General features: G+C 41.2%; 1 protein-coding gene across 1 annotated transcript in view; it reads right to left on the minus strand.

Annotated features, from left to right (window-relative positions):
* The window catches only part of LOC129195114 (chemokine-like protein TAFA-2), a 48813-nt gene that overhangs the window by 21813 nt on the left and 6809 nt on the right, over positions 1-20191 (minus strand). The gene's annotated exons all lie outside the window — the stretch shown is intronic.

Here is a 20191-nt window from a genome sequence, read left to right on the forward strand (position 1 = left end):
GCGGCATCATTTGATGGCCACTATCTACAGTGAGGGTGCAGTTGTACAAATGGTGTCTCATTGTCCCTGAGCGGGTTGTGTTGTGTTGTGGTGCAGCGGCAGCGTCAGTCTGTCTCTTAGCTTGACCTTGTAACACCCATTCGAGGCAACAACATTTGTGTTCTTCAAAGCACACTTTTTTGCTGTACAGGGTTGAAAGCTGTGTTCACCTGTGGATGAAGGAATCAGCCTTTCAGCCAAATATGGTCATGTAGAAAAACGCATTCAATGAGGAAGAAGTTATGAGGTTTGGCCACTTTTGTCACTTTTATTTGCAACAAATTGGGTGTTGTGTTTTAGTTTTGCATTCGTTTCACTGATGTACTTACATTTTGTATTTACATGATGCCATTGAGGCTATGCACAATTATGGATGCCAAAAGAACTCAGTCTTATATTGATAATAGTGCTGTCAAGAGATTAAAAAAAGATTAATTATGATCTGTAATTAATTGATCAAATTAATTCCTTTTTTAAAATCTTTATCGGCCTATAGTTCATCGCTATCCACTTGGCAAGAACATTCATCAGCCTGTCGGTCGCAGACTTGCTCTTATGTGGGGTGTTCTCCTCAAGTTTAGTTTGGCGAAGTATTTTGCTCTGGCTCACTATATTGCTAACGTTAGCTGTGGCTGCACTCACGACTTTGAGCTTTGCGTTGATGTGGTAGTCTAAACTTTGCTGCTTTGTGGTCAGCAAACACCTCCTAACAAAGAAGACGTATCACTCAAAGCGATAATTAGGATTGCAATTAATTAATCACTGTTAATGGTTTAATTTGACATCCCTAATTGATAATACTACTACTTCCTGCCATGACAGGGGGGTGACAATGGGTGCAGTAGGAATAGCGATACTTATGGAGCTAAATTGCACATAATTTGTGATCAGAATCCCATGTTCCTCTCTTCACTGTAGCCTATGGTGAGCTGTACGGAACTTTCAAATGCAAATCAACACCTCTACAGAGGAATAATACAGTCTCTCATTACTGCTGCTGCCTCTGTAGTGCCCGTGCATCAACAGTATGCGCTCAGATTCATCTTGTGTTTGACTTTCATCCTTTCTGTCATGAATAGGCTCTGCTATAGGCATCGCATTTCCTTTCAAAAGCACAAAGAGAATGTGTTTGAAACAGAATGAAGCTAAAATCCTCCACATCTGACCAAAACTGTGACCTTTTTGTTTTGTGCCGTCTTCCCACTTGAATGGCAGCAGTACAAATAATCGTGCTTTACAAGAAAAAAAAAAAAAGATTGCACTTGACCTTGACTTTCACATACACCGACATGAGTGTAACTGGAACAAACCCAGCAAATTTCTCTGATTGGCTTTGAAGTACATGAAGAAGTGAAGGACACATTATCCTTCACTGAAGTTCTTCATTCGAGTTTCAACCTTGGCCTATATTACAGCAGATGTTTACAGACGGGGAGAAAATTCATGTCACTCACATCTGTTTTAATAGTGGCTATAAAGTCAGTGTTGTTGGTCATATGGTCAAATAATAGAAGATAAACTGTAATTAAATATAGTTTCATAAACGTTTCAAAATGTAAGAACACGTAATCACTTTAAAGTGGACTCTTTGAGTTACTGAGACTTTTAATTTGAAGTTTCTGGTTTTTATGACGTCATGAATTAAAACCCTCCTGCCTGATGGACATGAGCCCACCACTTCAGAAAGGACAGCATTGGAGAAAAAAAAAAAGATAAAAAGGCTTTGCAACACATCTTAAAATACAGTATGGAGCTCTGCCAAGTATCCGCCGGGCAGCTCAAAACGTAGGATCTGTAAGTTTGATCATTTTGTTTATCTTCAGCGAATCATCAGACTAACAAAATGTGACTGTGAACGAGACAGGCGTGGCCAAACACAGCCAATTAGCATTAAGGACACAGACCCACAAAACAGCATGTTCCCAGTAGGGCTTACTAAAATCACTTTTAAACCGTATAAATTCTAGCAACACCCTTCCACGAAAAATAGTATAATATAGAAGGACCTTTGATGGGATTTTTAGTATGGCATAACAAATAGCTGTTAAAGTGAATTAAGGCTGACGTTGGTTAGATTGGATTTCTGGAGACTGAAAGGACTTTTGTCGATGTGTTAAACTCCTTCTTTTTTGTATATATTCTCTCAAGCATTTAACGCGTTCCTGAAATATCTTGCTTGCAAATCAGCTTTAGTCGTAAACCCGCATGCGCTTTCAACTCAAGCTGGTAAACATTTTAAAAAGTGTAAGATTCAATTTCCGCTTTTCCTGTCAATGGAAGGGATAAAAACGCTTGAAATGCACAAGTCTGTAATCCACAGTATGCCAGATATCGCAGGGCAGGCGCAGAAGGCGAAAAAAGCTGGACTTTCCCTTCTCGGTTTCTGCAGCTGGATTCGACACAGGGATTTACCCCCACACCCCCACCCCGCTCCTCCTTCCATTCCGTCTTCTATCTCACTCGTTACTTGGAGCGTGACTGAGACTGTCACCTCGGACGGCTGCAGGCAGCCGATTGCTCCATGTGAGAACAAACATGGCTCATTTGCCAAAACACAGATGTTCCCTTCTGACAGTTGAGGAGGGAAGCACTCAACCCCGTCGCTCCAGAACAACGGCGCTGTTCTTTGTCGCTCGGCTCTGCCAAGCAGCGAAAATCCATGTCAAGTCGCTTCGATCACGAGACATGGCAGCTGTCATGGCTGTTTTTGAAGCATCAACTCCAGTCCATAAAAGAAGCAATGCTTTAGCACATTGTCCTGATGGCTTGCTAATCAAATCATTACACACCAGCCCGCAGCGACGCTTAGCAACTCGAAACGGCGGCATGTCAAGCAGGCGAGAGTGGACGCAAGGAGGCTCACTCGACTCCTCGGGCCTTCGCGTCTGATGTCCTGCTCATATCTGATCATTTTTGGATGGGTGCTCATATCAGTGCTGAGATGCAATTCATCACATAGCAAATCAATGAGTGGAGCACTATCACTACTTTGTGTCAACTCTGTTGATTAATGTTCCTATGGGTTGTCAAAATAATCCACATCTCTATAGACCTGCAAACAAACTACTAAAAACTAGAGATGCTTGATATTGGCTTTCTTACAGATATCCAATATACTGATATTGTCCAGCATATCATTATTGATACCGTTATTGACAGCAGCTCTTGTCGCGTAATGAACACATAATGCTTATTTTACTGTGATGCATTTCACAAATAAACACTGCTGGTGCAATATGCAATACAAGGTATAGAAAAGTAACATTTGTTTTAAACATTGTGTCCCAACAAAATAATCATTAACTCATTCAATCCCAGCCATTTTTCAAAAGACAACCTCTTCAGTACCGGCCATTTTAGACGATTTTGACTGACTTTTCAGGGCACACAGAATATTGTGTTGTATGGCTATATAAACATGGAACCTACCAACAGAAAGATTAGACTCCCATCTTTCATGAGAAAATAAACTTTGTTTCTGCCTTTTTCCATTTTTCAGTAACCAGCAGTAGAAAATAGGTAAGTTTCAGGAAAATATCAGTTCCCAACCAAAACAGGGAGAAAACCAGATTTTTGTGAAAAGATATACGCTATAGAATTTCAAGCATAACTTTCACTTTGATGTAAATATTTTTTACTTTTGAGACAGCTCAAATATCTACTATACCAACATAAACAACACAAAAAAGGGGTTGTTTTACATCAAAATAATAATTTATTGTGTGTGTGCATGCGTTAAAATTTCCCTACACTGCGTAATTTTCTGCACGGTACACTCCTCCACGCTCTCTCACTTCCTCCTTCTTGCCATGTGTGATTTTTCCATCTACGATCGCTGCCGAGTGTTTATCAAATGCACTTCTTCCACCTTGTGGCCGTTTTTTTATGGCTCTGGAAGTGACATGCGTTCACCGCTTGTTGCCTCTCGTGCAAAAAAATGTAAAAGACATAAGAATGCATTGTGGGGATCGGGCATTCGGGTTTATAAAAACCTATAAGTACGTCTTTGGTATCGAATGAGTTTTAAAAAATCATGATGGTAAACTATTATGACATAACCAACTGTCAACAGCAGTAATACAATTTGGGAAAGCTGCACATTTCTATATGGCACAAGCATCAAGTAAAGTGTGATACTGTGGACCAATACATTATTGAGTTAGCCTTCCTGAAGTGCGCTATTTGATTCGAAGTATTGAAAGAAGGCCCCCCATACATATATAGCGCTTTACGGTCATTGCAAATTGTTTATTTATGATGCAAAGGCGAAACTTGCAAATAATACCAGCCCACGGACATACTGAGACAGCAAGCTTGTTGCTGTGTGGAGCACAGGTCTCACTAACACGAGAAAAAGACGATACCGATATGATCTGACATCTCATTGGACATCCTGACCAAAAACACAGCAGGAAGAATGCCAGGCCAGTAGGTGGTGATGTCGTGTGCTAAAGAACGCCGACACACGTGTGGCAACTGCTTATGCTCCCAAATCTTATTTAAAACTGTCTTCTGAACAAAAACAAAAATGTTACGTGTGTAAGTAATTTGAGTAAAAGTACATTTTGCAAGACAGAAGACTGCTAAGCACAAATGCTCCAGTACTAAAAACTCCCATTTTGACGTACATTTTCAAAGGTTGGTGTTAAAAACTACAATGCAAATAGCTAAAACATCAGTTGTTTTGTTTTCTATCCTGTGCATATAGAGCCAGTCACAATATTGAGTCCTCAGTTAACATATCATCCATATTTTTGGACCTCCTCATAAAAAACCCTAAGCTACAACTCCGATGCAGGAGTCATCTTGCTGTGCTCTTAGTCCTCCCCATTCATCAGGCGACTGAGTCACACACAAGACAAGAGAAAAATTAATTGCGTTTGGCCAAAGAGGCTGTCATCTGACACCGGTGCTGTTTGCCCTTTCAGAGCGCTTAACCGCCGAGGCGACCTTCCATAACGAAACATGGAGATGCTATCTGAGAGGTCGCGCTCATCAAAACCGCAACGGTCAAATGTTCTCTTTAATCAAAAATGTCCCTGTATAACTAGAAATACATCATAAGCAGAAGGTGATTACAAGGCAAGAACTGTATGCACGATTTTAGAGGTACTGGTGGGTGTTCTTCTTATGAATGTGTTCCTTTCCTAGACTGTGTTGTAAGTCGGAACTTATCCCCAAATTAACTCCAAAGTCACTCACACCAGTGACGTGCGGTCAGAGGAGGCTGATGATCTATTGTAGCATGCAACAATAAATCCAAAGGTTCGTCTTTGATGCAGCGTCACTACGAATCTTAGAATAATAATATGGCTTTTCATGCTAAATTGCTGGCTAAAAAAACAATCGTCGTCACTCGTCTTCAGCTCTGTGCAGTGTGCATAGAGCTAGCTGATAGTTAAAACATACCATACTACTCACGACACAATATTAGCGAATGTTATTATTATTGTAAATGTGCCACTTTCTTCGCGTGTGTTCATTGCTGTGCTTGTTGCCACCTGGTTGATGGTGTCACCCGTAAGTGTTTTAGACCGGAATTGTTAGCAAAACATGGATTGCTGTCACTCATCTTTCTAGCCTACCTTGCAGTCGATTGGTCAGTTTCAGTATGTGAATCCATATTTGTTGAGTAGATCTATTCTATGAATCTTAGAATAATAATATGGGGTTTCATGCCAGGGCTAAATAAGGAGCGATCGCTGCTCACTGCTATTGTATTGTGTGTGCTATTGTCAGTGTCAATTACCGACAGTCAAAAAAACATGCTTGCGGCCACTTTTTTGTGTGTGTTATGTCATAGTCATCACAATGCAATATCAGCGAACGTTATTGTGTTATTGTTGTGAATATGTCACTTTCTTGGCTTTGCTGCGAGTTCATGGCTGCATGTGTTTGAATCTGGTTCCTGGAATGTGTTCTGGTCGTGACGTGACAGCCAAGATGGCGTTGTTTCAGAAAAGTCGCTGGAGGGTGCGTGTCAAAATCACCACTTCATGTCACTCCTATTTCATAGTTGTTTATCTACACTATGACGGCAGTATGACAAGTGAGTACTTTCATTGTTATCCTTTTTTCTTACTTTTTTTGGTGTCATGAGCACTTTAAGCATTTTGAAGATTTCTGACGAGATTGTGGCAAGCCTGGGACCAAACCAAAACTTGTTGGAACGGCTAACTGGAGATTGTGTACACCTATTACACGCGCCAGTTGTATTGAGGAAAATCCCAGATAGCTTCAAATCAGTGTATTGAATTTTGTACAGTGTAGGATGCGGTGTCTTGCACTGATTCAAGAGTGAACTAACCGTAACACAAGTTTCCAGTAATCATCAGGCTATATGGTTCGCAGGACTCCTTGGGGTTGTACGATGGGCTATCAGTCGTAGCATAGATGAGGCTATAAATATTATACACTAGGATCAAGAGCTAGTAAAGAGTCAACCAAAGTTTCTGGGGGACAATTAGGGAATTTAGGGTTTTGACTTGGAATAAAGTGCTTTGCCTGGAAAAAAACAAAATAGGTGATAGCAGTAATTGGCAGTAATTTGACTCCAATGACAAAATGTATATCTGTGTAACTTCTCATAACGCTTCCATGAAGGACACTTTGTCCAAAACAGGTAAATGATGCAGCTTCCCCCTACAAGAAATGTGTCACATTGTCCTGTCAGTTTGTCCTAATGACAAATGGAAGCGAACTATGAGTGGCTGAGGATAAAAATGGCAGTGTAATGATGCAGAATGACGCAGTGGATGCAAAATAAATGATGTATGGGAACTTACAGTACATTTATCCCTGACCACCAGAGTGGTGTGGAGTGGTCAGCCGGAAGCAAACAGTCAGCTTTGATTTCATTCCATACATGTACTGTATGTATTTGTTTCATGTTTGCAAGTATAAGCTCAAACTCCAATGACAGTGACACACAACTCTCCTTCAAATAGAAGCATTACACTCCCACAGGCTGCCATTTATCACTCTAAGCAAACAGATGTGTGCTCTTAGGTGTGACATTCTTGTGCTAAGAGCATATGCTTTCTCCCTCACCACATTAAACAATAGCAGTGCCTTATATTGTTTTTACGCAGAAAAGAGAGTCTCAGTTGAAAGTGTGAATTCTAATAATAAAGTAGGGGTCACAGAAGACCTTGAAAAGACATGTGACTAGATGATGAACTTTGCCTAGTTAAGCCTTAATGCTCTTTCGGTCTGCGCGATCTGAATCCCCCAAAATTCCCACATCAGATTAGCTGCAGCCAATAAGTGTGAGGGTTTGAGGGAGGGTTCGAGATTCGCAGAGCGCCGGCTGTCGTATACTTTGATGAGAAGAAAAGGTGAAGCGTGAGGTGTTGGTGCACAGGGGAAATCTATTTTAAGGCCTGCAATGAAACCTCTCTGTGCCACGGCGACAACAGGCAAGACGTTGACAGGCAATTATGACATTCTTTAATTAGCTCATAAGCTACGCTATCTCTGTTAGCCAATTATCATCACCAAATGCCAGGTTTGATGCCGCCTACCCAGGTCGATTTCACAAGGACGTGTACTGCACTGCATATGCCCCATAGTATGCGATAGTTAAAGTATGGAAGCACAGCAAAAAATGAGCAAAAACGCCTCTGAGACAGGCATACGACATGACATGTACATTTTCAGCTCGTGAAAACCCTCAGTGAACAACAAGTAAGAAAGAGGCAGAGAGGTGGAACTACGGAAAAAGCGTCATGCTGTGCAGCAAAGTTGAATTTTATGTGTTTTAGTGCAAGATAACGCAAAATACCATCACAATGAATAACTACAAAGAGATGATTCCATGTGAAAAATCGATGAATCAGATAACTGCCTGCGCTTGGTGCTGGAAATGTACCCGTAGAGCATATTGTATAATAGCGAGACAAAGTTGCAGAGTAATTAAAGCGAAGGTGCTTTGAATGGAAGCTGAAATGTCAGCCTGTGTTGCCTGCTTTAAGATTAAACTATTCACTGGTAAAGTTCACTGAAAGCTAGTTGAAACGTCACTTCTCTGATATAAAGATGTATTATTTGATCTTTTTCAACTTTTTTGACAAATTAGTTCTGTACATATCCAAAAGTCATATCTGTTGACGTGACTGGTACATGTACAGTATTCCCTTGTTTATCGTGGTTAATTGGTTCCAGACCCAACCATGATAATGGAATGGAATACTTTCCTAGTTAGAGCATACCATAGAAAACCTCTTTACGGCCTTCTAAATACGTTTTTTAACATTATTTAACATTCAGCAGGTATTTTAGTCTGTCTTCTCGAGGGGATGTAACTTTACTGTACTTCACAGTAGTCGGTGTACAGCTTGTATAGCAATACAGATTTGCTGTCCACATGATTCAACACACATTACTGTGTTGTCTAAACGGCTGGCAATGCAAGGGAGTAGCAAGATAAATGTTTTTCTTCCCTACAGTCATCAGCCTGCATGAGTGCTGCCGACACCGGGCAGCTGCGGTTCATTGAGGGAGAAACATGTACTGGACTGCAAGGGAGTTTTTCAACATGATAAGGAGGCAAAAACACGCCTCACAAGATGACAAGTGCCTTGCTGAGGAACATGAAGATCATGGAGTGTCAAAGTATGTTTCCTCCAGTTGCGGGGCATCCTCAAGCGGAAGGAAGGAAGGAGGGACGGAAGGTGGAGGAGTGCAAGGTGTGTTACATCCACCATCTCCATCAGTGGTGTCATCATGCAGGAGTGCTAACCTATGCAGTTCTGGTGAATTCCTTGTCCAAGAGGATTAAGGCTGTGACAAATAATGGATGTGTTAACTCATTTTCAGTGGAGAGTAAATCTTTACCGCTAAATAAGCTGTACACCGAGTACTCTAAGTTACATCCATGTTTGATTTCAACAGTATATACGTATATTACATCTTTGACAGAACATATTATATATAAGATATAGTAAAACGGTTGATGAAATGTAGTTGTACTCACGTTTGTGAAATACTGTATACTTGGATTGATAGGATTCATTCATTGAATCAGTTTACTCTGAAACTAATTTGTTAATGCAAATTAGCTGTTGCATTGTTTGCATTACTGGGCATTTTTTGTTATATTTCTTGGATAAATACTAGCAAAAAAATACTGAAAAAAGTAGTGTGAGGGAAACAAGCGTGGAGAGCACGGCCCTGCTCGTTGAACATAGCTGATCTCCAGCCCTTGTGCAAATGTCGCATTTACCTCTCTATTGTCTGTGCTGACCAATACGCCCATGAGTGAGCCATAAATCATGCACCTGGTGTCTCCTTATCGCTGCTGTCTTGAATTGTGGCGGTACAAAAAACAAGAAATGAGCAAGTGGCTAAGAAAGTGAGGGGATCTGTCTAAATTACATTATAATTTCCTTGATTAAATATTCAAATGCACCCGATTTTTTTCTCCACCCTCGTCCTCTGTTTTACATCAGTGAGCAACAAGGCTCATGTTATTTTAGCGGCGGTCCTCGTGAGGGTTATAATCCTGGCTAAGTGACAGGCTAATTTGTGATATTAGATTGCTTTCATTGAGGCCTGCATTGGACATTGGCTATGAAAAGACTGCTCTGCCTCAGCGCTCACATTTGCAGTCTGTGTGACTGAATCGGGAAGGGGGTCTTTGTAAGTGTTCTCAGGGGCCAAATTTCCACGGTCACTTTCAATCTTCCTGTCGGGAAGCACAAGGGAGACAGAATTGAGCTGAAGGTACGAAGGAAGAGCTGCAGCCCTATCATGACTCGAAGGTGGTGTGTTCATAATGAACATATGTCCAAGTAAAGGGCAGACAAACTGGAAAAAACACATTGGCAGCGGGGAGGGGGGTGAATCCATCAAAATGTTCAGATGAAAAGCAAGGAAGTGGCGGCCCACGGAGCATGTGTGCGACACAAGTGTTTTTCTTTCCCTATATGGATCCTAAGTCAACCTATTGTTGATGACCATTAAGGGTGTCAGAGGCCAAAACAAGTAATTAAAGCCAATAGAAAAATGTGGGATTAGTTCAAATTAATCCCCCAACTTTTTGCATTTTCTTGCCCAAGTTGCTGAAATGGAAGGACATGGAAATCTAGCAGAGCATATCAGAACTAATGGGCTGGCAGCTCTCCCCACAAATGAGAAAGGGGGCTAATGGATGTGCAGGCCTGCCTAAGATGGCTGAGCCAGATTGCATGTGGATTTAAGCGATTAAGAACACGGTGGCCCGGTCCTTCTTTTGTCGAGGAAATGTAATATATGACAATAAATGTGGGAAATATGTTTCCTCATTTGGAGAATCCCACTGCAGATGATTCAGGGAGGAATTTGGGGCTGAGATTAGGAGCATATAAATGCCAATTAGATGCATAATATCATCCTACTGAAAATAATGCACGAAGAAGGGTCAAATCTTGGTTGGTTGGTATTTTGGTTGAATTATTTATCCCATTTGCACACATTTCAGCATTAAAAAGGACAGGACTCGTTCAATTGTGCTGCTTATTGACCAACTGATCATAAATAATGATCAGGCTGCATAAACTGTCATGATTTATAAGATCAACTTTATTGGCCCACGTTAAATGATCACCTCGTAATTACGCTTTACCTACACTATATGCAGTATGCAGATTTAATAGCACCTAATGTAATACTGGGATGTTACCCTGTCTGAGAATTGATTGCCTGCTGGGGTGTGATTGCATTTACAAGCTATGAAAAGACAGTTTATTACCTTTTACAGTACATCACATAGCAACTTGGTGCTGGAGCTTTGGCTGGCGATGCACTGTGTATTCATGTAGGAAAACTTTACGCCAAAATTTAATTTGAATTCAATTATATTATACGTAGGCCTGTCACGATAATCAATAAATAAATCAATTAACCGCACGACAAATAATAACAAACGCGATAATTTTGCCGGCTTCGATATATTGACATGTGCATGCGTGCTTGTTTTCCTCCTCTCTCTCTCTCTCTCTCTCTCTCTCTCTCTCTCTCTCTACCAAACAGGCTGGATGACAAGAGATTTTGCTCTGAGCATCTGTCTTAACACCTGGGGCGCGCTGGTTCTACAACTGATTGAACTGAGTGAGTGAACCCTCCTGTCAGTCATTTAGTCTCTTTGTCCCAGTGAGGAGAGGCGTGCTACACGGTATTTGCGAACTCTGTGTGCAGTGTGCTACACGACCAAATACTTTCTTCGTGCCTGTTGTGCATAAAACACAATAAAACACAATTTGAACTTACTCGGACAAATGTTACACTCTATTGAACGTAAAGTGTATTCCACGCATGTTGCTATAAAAGTGAATCAAGGAAGTGTATATGCAAATGAGCTGACATCTGCATTGACACACAATGTGAACTTCAGAGTCTTTCCGGGTTATTTCTGTTTTTTGGCAATATTCAGACAATAACGAAAGTGACACTGATTCAAAATCAGAAATATTATTGTGCAATTTTTGCCATTTTAAGTGACTTTAAGAAAGTGAGTGTATATTTTTATTTGTTTTTTTGGTCTTTTTTTTGTTTGTTTGTTTATTTGTTTATTATGTTGTTTGTTAGTTTGTTTAATGTATTTTATTTAAAAGCTCTTGACATTCCGATTACAATGTTAAATACTTTTGAAAAATTACATTTATTGCTTTTGGTACGGTGTACTCGCATTATTATGCCATATATTATCATTACATTAATGAAAAAATGATTTGCATGTTCTCCCCGTGCGTGCGTAGGTTTTCTCCGGGTACTCCGGTTTCCTCCCACATCCAAAAACATGCAGTTCAGGTTAATTGGCGACTCTAAATTGTCCATAGGTATGAATGTGAGTGTGAATGGTTGGTTGTCTATATTTGCCCTGCGATTGGCTGGCGACCAGTCCAGGGTGTACCCCGCCTGTCGCCCGAAGTCAGCTGGAATAGGCTCCAGCATGCCCCCGCGACCCTAAAGAGAAGAAGCGGTATAGAAAATGGATGGATGGATGGATTTCAAAATAATGTTGCCAATGATATCGTTTATCTGCAATAATTTGTAGGACAATTATCATCCAGGAAAAAATTTTTTCACGAAGTAGGATTCCTTATTAAAAATCAAATATTTTCATGGTTAAAGCATAGAATACCTGTTGATAACTTTCTACATATGTTTTTTATTGACATACAATACACCCCTACAGTCACGTTTACACGCATATTACCCAATATAGTAGATATAATCACATAAAATAAGCCATTTAAGACATAAATAAGACTCGTGCTCGTGTGTGTTTCAGTAAACGTCTTCCTGACGTGTGAACAGGAAGTGATGTCAGGGATTCAGAGTTGAGTTTTTGCTGGAGTACGGCCACAATAGTACGTCATGTTATTATTATGATTATTATGACGATGATTATTGTTATTGTTGTGCATGTTGTGAGATAATTGAAATCTGCAATAATTGTTGACAGCATCACGTTTGATGCGTAGTGACACCTAGTGGCCAGTGTAGACTACAGTTTGTCAGCATCCTTCAATCCCTAACTGTATTTGTATTTTAGTTCATGTATTCATTTTTATGCTTGAAAATGCTTAACTTAGGCTAACATTTCATGCATATTTTTTTCTAATAACAGGCTGTAGTCAACTACGAAACAGCGGTCAATTACTAATTATTAAATTTTTTTTATGGCGATACAATGAGGGCATGATGTTCGAACCACAAAGTGGCGAGTGAGGACTGTATAGCATTTAATTAGTTTCCTTGGATGAGGATGCACATATCATCTCTTGGGTACACTGATTTGCTTTGCAACCCAAGTGCCGCGATACACAACGTAGTACAATGCTGCCTCGCACAATTCTGAGAAAACTCATATGTGATGGTTTCAGCACCGTAATGGAGAAATGGCATATTGACCTTGGTGGAGGTCTATGCCATCTGAAATGGCCTTCCAGCTGTCAATAAAAAAGATGTAGGCAATAAAATGCAACGCTTCAACCATTGTAAGTGAAGGCCTACATGCCCAGCCTCTTTGTCTGAGCATTCACACGCACTTTCTCAGGCAATCGCAATTTCTAGCTCAATTCAACGCACTGGGGTCATAATGGAGTGTGACATTGTGCCGGACTGACAAAATGGCTGTTAATACAACAGCCTCTATAATAAGCGCGAAAGAAAGACCTCAGGCAGGGTAAAAATAAGTCTAACTGTCGTAAGGCAGAAATGGTGTCTTTACCTAAAAAGGGAGATAAGTTAGCATTAAACATCAGTGCATACGAGAACCAAAGATGGTGCCAGAGAGACACCCCCTCATTATAAGAGAGTAGAGGACATACAGTTGGGAGCCAGGGGTGGGCTGGGACCGCGCACGTGCCGTCACTCCGCAGAGCGACGGCCGATTTCGACAGGTGCCAGCGGATAATTGGGTGGCATGCCGACTACAACCGCAGCGCTTCTGTCTCCTGGAGCTCATTACTATCACTCAGAATTTCCCCCTTAAAAAGCTCCACGGCAAACATGACTCCTCGGATTTGCTAAAACTTCAACCGCGGTCTCTTGAAATGTTGACGTTAAAGGTCCTGTATCCCCGCAGGTTTAGCCGGCTGTTAAATCATCATCGTAAATATGAGGTTACACAAAATGCGTAATAGGTAGGACAGTGGTGAAGTGGGTGGGCACTCCAGCTGGAGGCAAGAGAGGCTCTGGATTTAAACTGCCAGCCAGAATGGGCCTCTTTTTGTGATGCACCCCTCCTCTCGCCCATTGAAGGCTAGATAGGCTCCATTTCCCCATGACCCTTTCCACCCTGGTTGGCTTTATAGGAAAACTGGATAGATGGAAGTGTGTATAAGCCAGTGAGTGCAGGGTTTTTTCTGCCTCATTGCACAAAGTAGATAACAGTTTCAACAGGTGTCCTTGAAACTTTCAACAGGAGCTTAATACTTCAAGCGCTACAAGCACCACAAATTCAAACGTTTTGAGGACAAAATAAGTATGGTATTGTTATCTCTCAAAGACTGTACTCACACAACCGTGTCAAGTAGCTTCTCAATCCAATGAGCGCAGTCAAACACATTTTATGCTGCCAAAGAGAAACTACTAACTGCATTCAATCATGCTCACACAGGAGTTGTCTAAATAACACACTGGAACCTTCAGCCACCACTTATTAAAAGATTTAGGCAAGGTGTGTCCAAAGTGCCGCCAGGGGGGCATTTTTAGCCTGTAGCTAATTTTTATTGGCCCTCGGCATGTTCTTAAAATGTAATTAATTCATTTTTAATTAGTAGGGGTGTCACAAGACCTCACGAGATCAAAACGTGATGAGATCAAAAACTGTCTCGCGATAATAAATTCATTAATTACAAATTTTGCCGGCCTCCATATATTGTATGTGCATGCGTGTCTGTTTTCCCCGTCTCCCGCCTCCAAACAGGCAGGAAGAGGTTTCATTCATTCAGCACGCCAACGCTTCATAGAACAGGCGTTCCATAGAACGGTTTGAACGGAGTGAGACCTCTCGTCAGTCATATGGTCGCTTTGTCTCTGTGGGGGTGGAGGCAGGGCCGCTAGCATGTACACAGCAAAAGAGTGAGGAGCAATACAAGGTAACGTAGTAGAAATTAGGAGGAAAAAAGGTTATTGCAAAGCCAAATGCCACATTTTCCATGCTGCAATGAGCAAAGAGCCCATCCGCTTGAACGAGCAAGTTTGCTGAGTTTGTTCAAAGTGGTGGCAACGTAAAATGCAACAAAACGAACCACCTCAAACATATCCACACGACCCAGTTTTGCCATCTGGGGAAAAAACGACACACCCACAGTCAACACTCAACGAGACGTTTCATCGGCAAAGTAAATACAAACGGAACAGCGCAAAATGATGTGAGTTCACAGAGAGTGAAGTTGAATGCATTGCTAAAGAAACGCTGCTCTTTAATACAGTTGAAAACCCAGCATTTCAAGAAATGCTGCAAACCTTTTATAGACAGTAAGAACCATAACTGTAGATACAGTATATCAATTATCTTGCAATCATTGCATCGTTGTAGTATCGTTATCAAAAACATATTTGGTGTTTGGAGTAAAAAGCTTATTAAACTATCAAACTAAGGTTGCACTGTGTTTGTATTGCTAGAAAAACAACCAACTGCCTACTAAAGTTTTAAAACTAACTTTTACAAGTTTAAAGTGCTCTTCATCCTAGTAATCTTGCACAACAGTAGCATCAATTATGGACAATTAGCACAACGTTATATGCAAACTGCTTGGACCACTCGCACTCTGATGATGAACCAGCACATTGCATTGCAGAATGATGCCTTATTACAGCAAGATTGTGAACTTTTATGAGACTTTCACCGCTGCGGAATTCACAGTTATCTCACTGAAATGTTTGGTGTTCCCTAATAAGACTCTGCAAATGAGCTCGTCCATTTTGTGCAACTGTTTGATAGCGATGAAATCCATGCATAAATGTCATTAAAAGAATAGTGTCAACAGATAGAGGATAGACTGCCCACTCCAGGTTTGGTAATTAGCTGCCTGCATCTTGAGCTTGCCGGTGTAATTGGTTGCTCAGCCTTGGACTTCAAGCTCAAGTTAACCATTTCAGAACGTGATTGACAAAGAGTCCTTGATGGAGACTGAAAATGAAATATTCAGCTCACCTTAATGTGCCCACAAATCAAAAGTGCTTAAAGACAGCAAAGACGCTTGGTGACATAAGCGTTACTGTTGGTCCTGATATTGATTATTTTGTTGCAAATAAACACACAAAACAAAAAAGAGGCATTGCTACTGGAGGAGCCCCAAATATGCAGCTGCATTGGCTGCACTGTGCAGTTTGATAGCATTTATTAGCTGAAAGGTACTAAAGGGTCAAGTTTGAATCATTTTGCCCATTGCCAATATAAGAATATTGATGAAAGCCACTGACAGTGTAACAAAACCAAAAGCAAAACGTCCTCAGGCCAGAACCAAATGTGTTTTCCTGGCTCTGATTTTTTTCCCCATCTCTTCCCCTTCATAACTGCGGCTGTCGGCTGGCAGAATGTAAATGAGCCTCTCAGCACAGCGCCTATGATGGTGTCAGCGCTCTTCTTAGTCTCTGGTCTCATTAGAAGCCGAGTGGAGCTGACATTTACTCAGCCACTGTGCTCACTAGTTCTTCATGCAGGGCGCGCGGGTCAAAACAATACACAGTGAGATACTCTGGCGAGCCCTGAATCCTTTGCGAGAAGGTTGTGACATGATTGTATGTTGACTTAAAAATGTAAATACGGCAGCATGATGCCTTTACAGGCAAACAAAACAGCGGAAGGCTGAACATTACTACAGTAAAATGGAGTGTGCAGCTTTACAGATGCCCTCTTACTGCACATAGCTCATGTTTGTCATTGACATTTATGCCTGGAGTTTAAGGCTGCGTCCACACTTCTGGTTCGGTACTCTGGTCTGGGCCAAAAATATATCAAAAATACTGTGGAACTTCAGTTTTTGTATGCCCCTGTTTTTGTAGGGTTCGGTTTTCAACGCAAATTATTGCCAAAATTCAGTATGCCTCGGTTATCGTACGGCTAGACTGAGCATCCACGTGTTGGTGAAGAATGGACAGTGGTTGTTTTAGAGTTGGGACACTATAGACAGATTGCAGCCAGGTAATCTTTTAATCATCTTTATTATGTGTGTGTGGGTGTGGTTTATTTGTTCACAGAACACACACAGAAGGATGAATAACTCAGTTTAGGTCTCCTTTCTCCCTTCTAATATCAAGCGCACTGCGTATTTCTGAGTGTTCTGTGTGTTTGTTTGTTTTTTTTAATTACAAAAATAAGCTATCAAGACACCATAGAAAGTTGCAAGTGCCAAAATTTTGATGAAGAAAGTGAGAAACATTATTCAATTCATAAAAGACGTCGTAGCAAAGTACGAAGGTAGCGTCTATTACAATAGGATTGTAATGTAAAGGTTCCTAACCAACAGGTTGCAAGGGGAACGGTTTAACAGAAACACATAACAGACCGTGAGCTGGGCCAGAGTGTGTAATGATGATTGTGCCCGCTGCGGATGTGTTCACTAAATTTCAAGTGAGCAAGTATACAGCTAAGTTTATAACGGACTAGAATGAATGGCTCTTCCATCCCTTTTCCATCCTCCCTCCACTCATCTCTGTGTTTTCTAGTCTTCCATGAAGGCAAAAGTGATGTCAAACGTTCATTTATGCATTTCATTTGTCATTATATGTACAGTAATCCCTCCTTTATCGCGGTTAATGGGTTCCAGACTCGGCTGTGATCAGTGAATTTTCCTGAAGTGGGATTCTTTCTTTATAAATGGAATATTTTCGTAGTTAGAGCATAGAAAACCTGTTTATAACCTTCTAAGTACGGTTTTTAGCGTTATTAGAGCCCTCTAGACATGGAATAACACTCCTATAGCCACTTTTACACTCGTTACACTTTTCAAAGTAAAGATTGTAACAGACTAGAGTGAAACAGCGTCCACATGGCTCTTCTGTCCCCTCCCCTCCTCCCTCTGCTCATCCCTGTCTTCACCAGCAATATTGTAAAAGTGATGTTAAAAGTTCATTTATCAATCAGTTTCATTGGTCACTTAGAATTTAGTTTTTTGTTGTTATTTCTGGGTGTCTTGAACAGATTAATTGGATTTACATGGATTTGGTTTTCATACACTTTGGTTGTGGTTGGACCTTTTAAAACAGATTCATGACTAAAACAGAGGTTCCACTGTTTTGGTGTGGGGTTTGCTTAGCGTTCACGCCAGTATTTTTGTCACGTGACCAAAGCCTGCAATGTAAAAAACAAATGCATAAAGTAAGGACATAACTGGGAAGCGTTCGTGACACATTACACGATTTAACTCAAATATTCCAAACCAAAATGCCATCTGCTGGGTTATTTTTAGATTTGCTGTATTTACCAGCTACAATTTCACAAAAATCTTCTAAAATATACTTTGAAAGAGCACCCTTGTCCAATACACACCCAGAGGAGCAGAGCAGAGGGACAGGACTTTCTTACATTTTTGTCATTATTCCATGCCTTGTGCCGTCGCTTTAACACTGGTCCGTGTCTTTGGTTCGCGGAGCCAAACCACACCTGAGTTCAATTGCAAGCGGACTAAGACCCGCCCATTTTTTGTCATTTTGGGTAAAAAGACAGCAATGTTGCATGTCCTTGTGGTATTATTGCCGTGTCGATGTCAGCATGACACGTTCCCTGTGGCGGGATTAATTACGATTCAGGATTAATAGCAAACGTCACCGTCAGGGTCATTTTGCTCAATAAGCTGCATAATTTTATACATTCTTTCCTCTGCAGTATCACCTTTTTAAATAGATCATTAAAAGCGACCATGAATTTAGGCGAACAACAGCCGCCTCCTGAGCCTGACAGAGAGCAGCTCGGGTTTGAAATTAATAGGATGGCTATGGCTATTTCCTGACTCCTGCTCCTCTGGGGACCCCGCAGCTCTGTTTTTCTGCGGTCCTCTCATCCTGTTACTAATGCCTGATTCTGTGTAACCCTTATCTCTGCGCTCACGACATGGCCGGATAAGGCTGTGTGTGTAAGCAATTAAAATGGCTTATTTTCCAGATAAGTGAGAGAGGGCGGTTAGATTGGAAGCCACAGGCTGCCAGTATCAAGTCTTTAGGTTACAGACTCCCCCCTTTCGTGCCCCCAGTAGCCTGCGGGGGTGCTGAGAGCACCCAGCAAGGCGCTCCGAATGAAGGCCAGAGAGGGGAAACATACACAGTCTGTGTGTTTTCCACATAGCTAACACAGTAAAATGAATATTTAAACAGAGATCGTCAAGATGCGGGTGCCGTTCAGAGCAGGTCAAATCAAACAAATATTCATAATTCTCTTTCTAATAAGCGAAAGACGCTTTGTGTGATGGCTCACATCGGTGCATCAAAGCAGGTTTCCAGCTGTGAACAGGCACACAGGTAGAATACATCCCAACTCTTCTACTCGGGGATTCTGAAGACAAACTGAAGACTTTTCTTTTGTATAAAAAAAAAAATCTCCACAGATACAGAAGAGCTCACTATGAGTAATATGTTGTCTTAATTGGGTGTGTGAATGGAGCACAGTGTTCATTCATCAGCTATTAACTACGAGATGGCAGCATTGCCATTATGACCTGACACTCATTGCTTAATTACTTACACCATTTATCTTTCTGTCGCTTGAACTCTGCTAGCAGGACGGACCTCATCTCCAGCATTCGGCATGCGTACTGTAGTTCTTGTGTTAATGAGCGCACCAGTAATGGGCGGACCGATACTGAAATATTGATACTTCCGATACCAGCTGTTGATACTATATAATGGGTGCTAAAATCAAAATATTGATACTTTCGATCTTTAGTGATTTGAGGCCGTGTTTGTCTGAAACGTTGAAACGATGACCGATCGTAAACGGATCCATGCGTGAATCGAGAATAAAGCTACGCTACACTGTGGCATGTTTCAGGTGCTCGACCGCCAAAGTAAAAATCCTTTTTAAAACCAAAGAGTGAACATTAGAATTGCATTAAAGGTATTGATTTGACTCATTGTCCACCACTAAACAGGTCCATGACCTATTTTTGTGTCACGAGCCACTACTTGAGAATCCTGCCTTAAAGGGCCAGAAGGTAGTTTTAGTAAAGTGTTGTTTTATTGTGTTTTACTGAAATATAACTAGGTCATATACAGTATAAGAAGCACTTCTACTACTTGTTACCATCGTCCGCTGCATGTACAAAAGTTTGTCCTGTAGTTGAGTGAGATTAAGTTTGATGTAAAGTGGAAAAAAAGAGATCCACTGGTGTGTTTCCAGGTTCCCTTCTTCCCCACATCTCTAATGCATGAAGCATCTTACAAGGGTGTACCTCGTCTCACAGGAAAACTCCACGGCAAACACTTTTTGGACGGCTTCGTCTGCACCCATTCTCATTTGAGTTAAGTTTCATTTTGGGTGGGCTATCATAGTTTGTGCAGTACTTTCATGATGTGTGCAAAAACCATCTGGGACTCCATATCCTGTTTACCTGCTCTCAGCAATACCGGACAGAGACGCAAGTTCCGAATTCATTACAGTTTGTTCAGGTCACAGACAAGGTCGAGCGCCTCCATTGCCCTCCGCCTTTTTATTTCATACCTCATC

Source organism: Dunckerocampus dactyliophorus, chromosome 15, assembly GCF_027744805.1.
Source record: "Dunckerocampus dactyliophorus isolate RoL2022-P2 chromosome 15, RoL_Ddac_1.1, whole genome shotgun sequence".
Taxonomy (NCBI): Eukaryota; Metazoa; Chordata; class Actinopteri; order Syngnathiformes; family Syngnathidae; genus Dunckerocampus; species Dunckerocampus dactyliophorus.